The 7,500-nt window shown below is 36.0% G+C and overlaps 1 protein-coding gene and 1 pseudogene across 2 annotated transcripts in view; one reads left to right on the top strand and one right to left on the bottom strand.

The window, feature by feature from the left end:
- Positions 1-1,579, bottom strand: part of LOC138011112 (uncharacterized) — a 3,818-nt pseudogene extending 2,239 nt beyond the window's left edge.
- The window catches only part of LOC138010885 (neurotrypsin-like), a 55,307-nt gene that overhangs the window by 22,700 nt on the left and 25,107 nt on the right, over positions 1-7,500 (top strand). The window lies entirely within an intron of this gene.

Raw genomic sequence — 7,500 nt, 5'->3', positions numbered from 1 at the left:
TCGATTTTTATCTCTATTTTACAGCAAATTTCCAGACCTAAACTTCGCCTTATATGTTCTCTATATTAACCTATGTGGCACACACAGTGAGCCTGGGTTACCTGTGATCAAACCTGCATTCTTTGTGCTTGCAAAATTAATTTCTTCAACCAGGGGATTGGGTCGGGCAAGACGTTGGAGTAGACGTGTTTATGTTAGTTCCGTTCTTGGATATGGTACACGGCCAAAAATATTAAAAGAAAAACGTGGAAAAGCTCCTCAACATCCTCAACTGAAGAAAACTTCTCGCCCGATGACAAAAGGACAAAACATAACGTATCATTCACAGATTCCGAGCCTAGTAGCGAGTCGGATGAGGTGCTCACTTTGCTGAACATGGCGGAGACGGTAATGCCAAAACTAGACCAAGTGTTAGAAAAGCTACAAAAATTAGAAGATAAAATTCAATCAGTGGACGAGAAAGTGCGTAGCCTTCAAGGCTAGAAGGAGACAGAAACGAAAATTAAGGAGCTTGAGGACGGATTGAACTTCGCTAAGGCAGAAAGAGAGTCGTTCAAGAAGAATTTTCAAGAAATACAGAGTCAAGTTCACCTTCTCAGAGACGAGAAACTGTATATGGAAGTTTATCAGCTGCGTGAGAATCTTCGTTTCTTTGGAATTAAAGAAGAAAAGGATGTAAACGAAGACACGAGGGAGGTTTTGGTTGATTGGTTAAAAACCGAACTCGGCGTGGAAGATGCTGAAAATATAGAATTTCACAGGGTGCACCGAGTTGGGAAGCGGACTTCCTCTGTTGGAAAGCCTAGACAATTAATTGGGCGTTTTTTAAGATACCCTGATCGCGAGGAGGTCATGTCAAAGGCGAAGAAATTGAAAGGTAAAAACTTTGGAATCTCACCGGACCTTCCAAAAGAAATTCTAGAGCGTAGAAAGAAGAAGATGCATCGTTTTAAAATGGCAAAAGAAGAGAGTAAGACCGTCTATTTTAGTAGGGCGGAGCCTGATAAGTTGTTTATTGACGGTGTTCAAAAAACTTCAGGTCATGTATAAAACTATTTCTTTACCAAATTTGCATTATTTTTTCCCAAGAACTGGGTTTTTTTGTTTGCATTGTTACTAGGTGTTATGAGGATTGCAAGACCCTTTGTGTTAGTAGCTCTATATTTAACAGCTTTCGCTGGCTATTTTTTTAACTATGTAATTGTGTGTCAAAGTTTTGCTTTGTGCCTTTTGTTTTCTTTTTCGTATTTTAGCGGGCTAACTTTATATTGTTCTTGTGTGAGGGACATGCTGTGCACCCATGGCTTGAGCTTCATGTATGCAGATGCCTCTTGACGTATTTATTGTTCCGTTCTCTTCACTTAAATGACTCTTTGTAATCTTCACAAAACGAAATTTAAATTTTAGAATTCTTTCTCGAAATGTTCGGGGGATTCACTCTTTTGACAAAAGAAAGGCACTTTTTTACTGGTTAACAAAAGAGAGATCCGATATTATCTTTTTACAAGAAACTTACAGCACTCCAGACGTCGAAAAGTTTTGGAAGTCGCAGTCGAGGGGCGACATTTTCTTTAGTCATTGTTTGGAGCACAGTAGGGGGGTTATGATTCTGCTTAAGGAGAAATTCGATTGTGATATTGAAGAACGCCAAGAAGATGAACAAGAGAGATTTATTATTTTGAAAAGTGTCATTCAGGGATATATTTTTGTTTTTGTCAATATTTATTCCCCAAATAAGACCAAAGATCAATGCATCTTCTTTGAGGAAATTCAAAAACAACTCGATAAATTAGAATTAGAGGGTAATTGTGAAGTTATTATTGGAGGCGATTTCAATGTTATTTTCGATGTTGAGTTGGATGGAACTGGAGGCAAACCTCAAGTAAGAGAATCCTGTAAGAATTTTGAAGATTTATGTTCATGTTATGATCTGACTGATATCTGGAGAATAAGAAATCCAGATACTAAGCGCTTTACATGGAGACAAAAAAATCCCACAATACAACGCCGTTTGGACTTTTGGCTGATAAGCAGTAGTGTTCAAGAAGAGGTAGAAGATGTAGATATTATTCCTGCAATAAGAACGGATCACTCCGTTATTACAATGCATATAAACGAGATGGAAGAAACAGGACGGGGACCTTCCTTTTGGAAATTTAATTATAGTCTTTTAGAAGATGATGAATATATTTCTTTTATAACTGAGAATTACAGTGATTGGTTGGAAGATGGAAAAGAGATTCAGGATCCAAGGGTCCTTTGGGACTTCATTAAGTATAAAATCCGTTATGAAACTATTACCTAAAGCAAACAGAAGGCTAGAATTAGCCCAGTCAAGAAAACTTGAGTGATCTGGAAATTTTAAAAACCGAATATGATAGTCAATATGATTATATAGCGCAAGGAGCAATAATTCGCTTGAGAGTAAATTGGTACGAATATGGAGAGAAAAGTAATAAGTACTTTTTGAACTTAGAAAATTCCAAAAAGAAAAAAAGTTGTATTAGGAAGTTAGTGGGGTTTAATGATGAATGCATAATGGATCCGAAACAAATAATTACAGAGATTCGTAGCTTTTATGCCAATCTTTATGATAAAGACTCTTGTCAACAGGGTGGCTTGTCGATTGATGAATTCCTTAAGAATGTAAATACTAACATGTTAACAGACGAGCAGCAGGAATATTTGGAGAAAAAAATTACAACAAACGAATATTTAGAAGCGTTGAAACCCTTTGAGAAAAACAAAACACCAGGGAATGATGGATTAACTGTGGAGTTCTATCTTGGCTTCTGGCATCTCATAGAGAAATGTCTCGTCAATTCCTTGAATTTCGCTCACGAACGAGGACAACTGTCAAATTCACAAAAACAAGCTATGATTACGTTGTTGGAGAAGAAAGACAAAGACAGACGTTTTATCAAAAATTGGAGACCGATCTCACTGATTAATGTCGATATTAAAATCGCATCAAAGGCGATTGAAAGAAAGTTAGAATTGTTTTTACCTGAGCTTATTCATCCAAATCAAAATGGTTTTTATCAAGGGAAGATCATTACTTGACGGAGTTCGAACAATTGAAGATGTACTTGAATTTCCTAAATTTACGGATAGTTCAGGTATTCTTTTCGCAGTTGATTTTGAGAAAGCATTCGACTCTTTGAATCATTCTTTCCTTTTTAAAATATTGGAAAATTTAACTTTGGAACGCAATTTATAAAATGGATCAAAACCTTCTACATTAACGTATCTAGTTGTGTCTTAAATAATGGTTTTATTACTGGTTTGTTTGATAATCGTTGTGGCGTTAGGCAGGGCGATCCCTTGTCACCTTTGTTATTTATTTTGGCCATTGAAGTGCTTGCTTGCAGAACTTGGGATGATAAGGGAATTAAAGGTATTTTAATCAATGAGGAAGAAATCAAACTAACACTTTTTGCTGACGATATGACTTGTTTTCTCAGAGATATCGCATCATATCATCGTTTATTGGCAACTCTGCAGATTTCTTATAAATTCTCCAGCCTTCGAGTTAATGATGATAAAACGGAGATCTTTGCCATTGGCACACATCACCTGGATCCGACTAAGTTTTCTCATAAAGTACGAAAATAAATTAAAATCCTGGGAATTGTATTTGATTATCATATAGCATCAAGGATGAGAGCCAACTTTGACTTAGTTCTTAAGTCTATCAAAGAGATATTGAACATGTGGAAGTGGAGAGGACTTACACTACTAGGAAGAATTCAGATTGTTAAATCCTTTATTCTACCAAAATTTTTGAGTAAAGCGGCGTTGATTGCAGTTTCAGAAGAGTTGATTAAAGAGGTCAACAGTTTGATTTACCGTTCCATTTGGAAAGGTAATGATAAAATGAAGCGTTCCGCTCTCATCAACGACATCGAAGATGGTGGACTTAGGATGCTAGAAATTCAATCGATGATTCAAGCTCAGAGGGTGATGTTATTAAAAAGATTTGTAGATGAAGAAAACAAGAGTTTTTGGAAGATAATACTATGCTGTTTTCTTTCTCCAATAGGTGGAAAATTCATTCTTAAGTGTAATTTTGATACAAGAATGCTGCCTGTCTACCTTCCAGCTTTTTATAAAGAATGTCTTAATGCTCGGTCGGCACTTAATGAATCTCCTATAAATAATACAGAGACGTCATGCATCGAGTTATGGAATAATAAATACATAATTGTTCAAAAGCTATCAACCTTTGAAAAAAAATTCTATTCTAAAGGAATTATACGGTCGGTGACCTCCTGTCTGATGCGGGAGTCCTTTTAAAGGGTGCAAATGTGTTAAACGCAAATCTTTCTCCATTAGAGCGTTTTAAATTAATGGGTATTGTCGATGCAATCCGTCGTGAGTGGAGGCAGATCATTAGACAAAGTGCACAACATCTCCCGCCCATACACATCGGTGACACAATTTATTTACAGTTGGAAAACTCTCAGGTAGCCTTGTTAAAAGTCTCATCCAAATTGCTTTACACTGCTTTTAAAAGCGGAAAACAAGCTCCTCCCACAGCTCAAAATAAATTTCTGGAGAAGTTTCCCCAGCTTCAAATTGATTGGAGCAAAATATACTCCTTACCGTTTATAGTTACAATTGAAGCTAAAATTCGTGAATTCCAATATAAAATATTGAATAATATAGTCTTTACAAATAAAAAGATGTTTAGGTTAAAAATGACTGATTCGCCTTTATGTACATTTTGCAAACGAGAAATTGAATCCATTGAACATCTATTTTTTTACTGCAATGTGATGAAGACTTTTTGGGAAGCTTTTTGTTCTTGGCTTAGTAATTGTAACATTAACATACAATCCTTCAAAATAATAGAAATTTTGTTTGGAATATTCAATATAGGAGACGACTTTATTATATTAAACCATCTGATATTGACAGTTAAATTGTATATTTATAGATGTAAGTTAAATAGTGTACATCCGATTTTAAGAGTTTATAAGGCCAAGATTAAAGCTGTATACCAAGTGGAGAAAAAGATAGCAAGTAGGCGGAACAAACTAACTAAACATACCAAGAAATGGGAAAAGCTTTTGGCACATGCATATGTAGGCTTGTAGTGTGGGTGTTCTCCATGTGTCCCTCGTATGACTTTTTATTATTATTCTTTGATAATAATGATGATGATGATGATAATTATTATGTTTTTACTATTGTTGTCCAAATTATTGTAAAAGTGTAAGTGTAATAGTGTTATATTGTAATTGTTATTTACTGAGTTGTAATTAGTAGTCTATTTTGTTTTGATATTGTAATTAATAGTGTGATTTGTATTTTAGTAATTCATAATCGTTGTATGTGTTTAGGTGTAACAAAATAATAAAAAGTTTTAAATTCCAAAAAAAAAAAAAAAAAGAAATTCCTTCAACCAGGAACAGATAATTTTTCAAGTGTTGTTATCCACTGCTGCAGAACACTCTCACAGAACAGAACTGTTTTGTTGAAACAGCAAAATTAAATCTTGTTTTCGTTCCTTAACTCTTTGTCTAATTACTACTTTCCAAATATGGCCGTGCGAAGTCAGCCATCACAAAAAAATGTTTTTTTTTTTCTCAAAAAGTATTTTCAGTTAGGGGGAAAGAAATACATCATTTTAAAGCTACGAAAATAAGCTTTCCAAAAACATATAACTTATTTACATAGAACTACAACATTTTATAAAAAAGAAAGTGGAAAGGGGAAAAAAAAAAAAGTTTAAATCAGTTTTCCACACAAAGTTGGTCATTTCAACGTCAATTACGAATTTTTTAATGACCAACAAAAATGTTCCTCATTTTATCAGCTTTCTTGGACCAAAATTTGACAAAAAAATTGATGAGGCACGAATATTTTTGGATTTTTAGGAGTAATCGGATTAGCGATCAATGCGTAATATGGTAATGCATAAAACTCTCAAATTTGCGACCCGTTGCTAACGGCAACGAGACTGATCACCTTACGAATAATTGACCTCTGTTAGCCAAAAATCACCCAAATTACCGATTTTCCGACGGAACATTCATTCCAGAGGATAAAATAATTCGTTAGACATGTAATCAAGATAAATATGTAAGATTTTTGGAGCAAGAACAAGCGAATATTTTGAGCGAAAACACAATCCTGTGTAATGCATGACAACAACACGTGGCTAATTTACGGATGCGAAAAAAATCTTAGCTTTTCAGTGATTTCAAGGCTTGAAATTCCATCAAGTGAGCCAAATCCTTTTCTATATCCTTTTCGATGACTGCAATGTTATTTTTTGGCTGAAAAACTTTAGTAAAAGCGCTCCGCGATCGGTTGAAAATTTCGCCTTCGCGTGGCCTCGGATGGCTGCAAATTGCCTGAAGCAGAATGCCCGTTGTGTAGGCGTAATGAAAGCTACAAAGTCGCGTTTTTCAGAGAAACTGGGGCCATACCGCCCCAGTAAACAGGCTAAATTTTAGAGCGATCGATGAAAATTGCGGCATTCAACAAATCCTACCAAATATGGTATACAAAAATTTGGTTTTATCAACGGAGTTAATAAGGTAAATTGACCGCCGTACAGAGATTCTAAAAGCTGACGTTTCGAGCGTTAGCCCTTCGTCAGAGCGAATCGAGGAATTGTGGGTTACGTGTAGTTTTTATCGTAGAGTAGGAGCTACGCTATTGGTGGTAATATGGCAACGTGAAAAATAGGAATATATTAGTTAAATGAAAAGCGTTTGTTAATACCGTGAGGATTAAGGGTGCCGATTTGGAAGATGAATATTTGTTCCAGATTCTTGCGGCTTTTCGTCGTACCTAAATGTAGGGAAAGGCCGCCTATGTGTTACCTATGTGTTGTTTGGAGTGGTTAGGGAGATTAAAATGGTGAGCTACTGGCTTAGATCCATCCTTGTCATTCTTCTCGTCATCGCGAAAGTGATCGCGGAATCGGTCACCTAGTCGTCTACCTGTCTCGCCAATGTATAATTTATTGCATAACGTACAGGTTATTCAATAAATGAGATTTGCGGAGGTACATGTGAAACGATCGGTGATCTTAACAGATCGCTTAGGTCCCGATGTCTTGCTAGTGTTAACAATGAAAAGACAAGTTTTGCATCGTGAGCGCGCGCATTTGAAAGTGCCGGGTTGCTCGTTAGTTTTGAGCGCCCTTCTAACTAAAAAGTTGCCTACGTTTTTGTCACGTTTGAATGAAATAAGTGGAGGTTGCGAAAAGATTCTACACTGTACCAGTTTCGGGATCATTTTGGAGTAATTTAAAATTATTAAGAATGATACTTTTGACCGCGTGTTTATGAGGATGGAAAGTGAGGGTGAATGGAATTCTGTCATTCTTATCTTTTTGTGACGTTTGAAGTGATCACTGTTGATCAAATTGTTGGGTGCGATGCATGATGGCCCGCTTTGACCACAGAAACAGGATAGCCACGTTTTGCGAAGAACTGGCACATCTACTCTGATTTGCTGGAAAAATCGGAGTCATCACTACAT

The sequence above is a fragment of the Montipora foliosa genome, chromosome 7 (genome assembly GCF_036669935.1).
Source record: "Montipora foliosa isolate CH-2021 chromosome 7, ASM3666993v2, whole genome shotgun sequence".
NCBI classification, from domain to species: Eukaryota; Metazoa; Cnidaria; class Anthozoa; order Scleractinia; family Acroporidae; genus Montipora; species Montipora foliosa.
The sequence above is the reverse complement of the archived record's forward strand: the minus strand, read 5'-3'. Positions and strand labels throughout refer to the sequence as shown.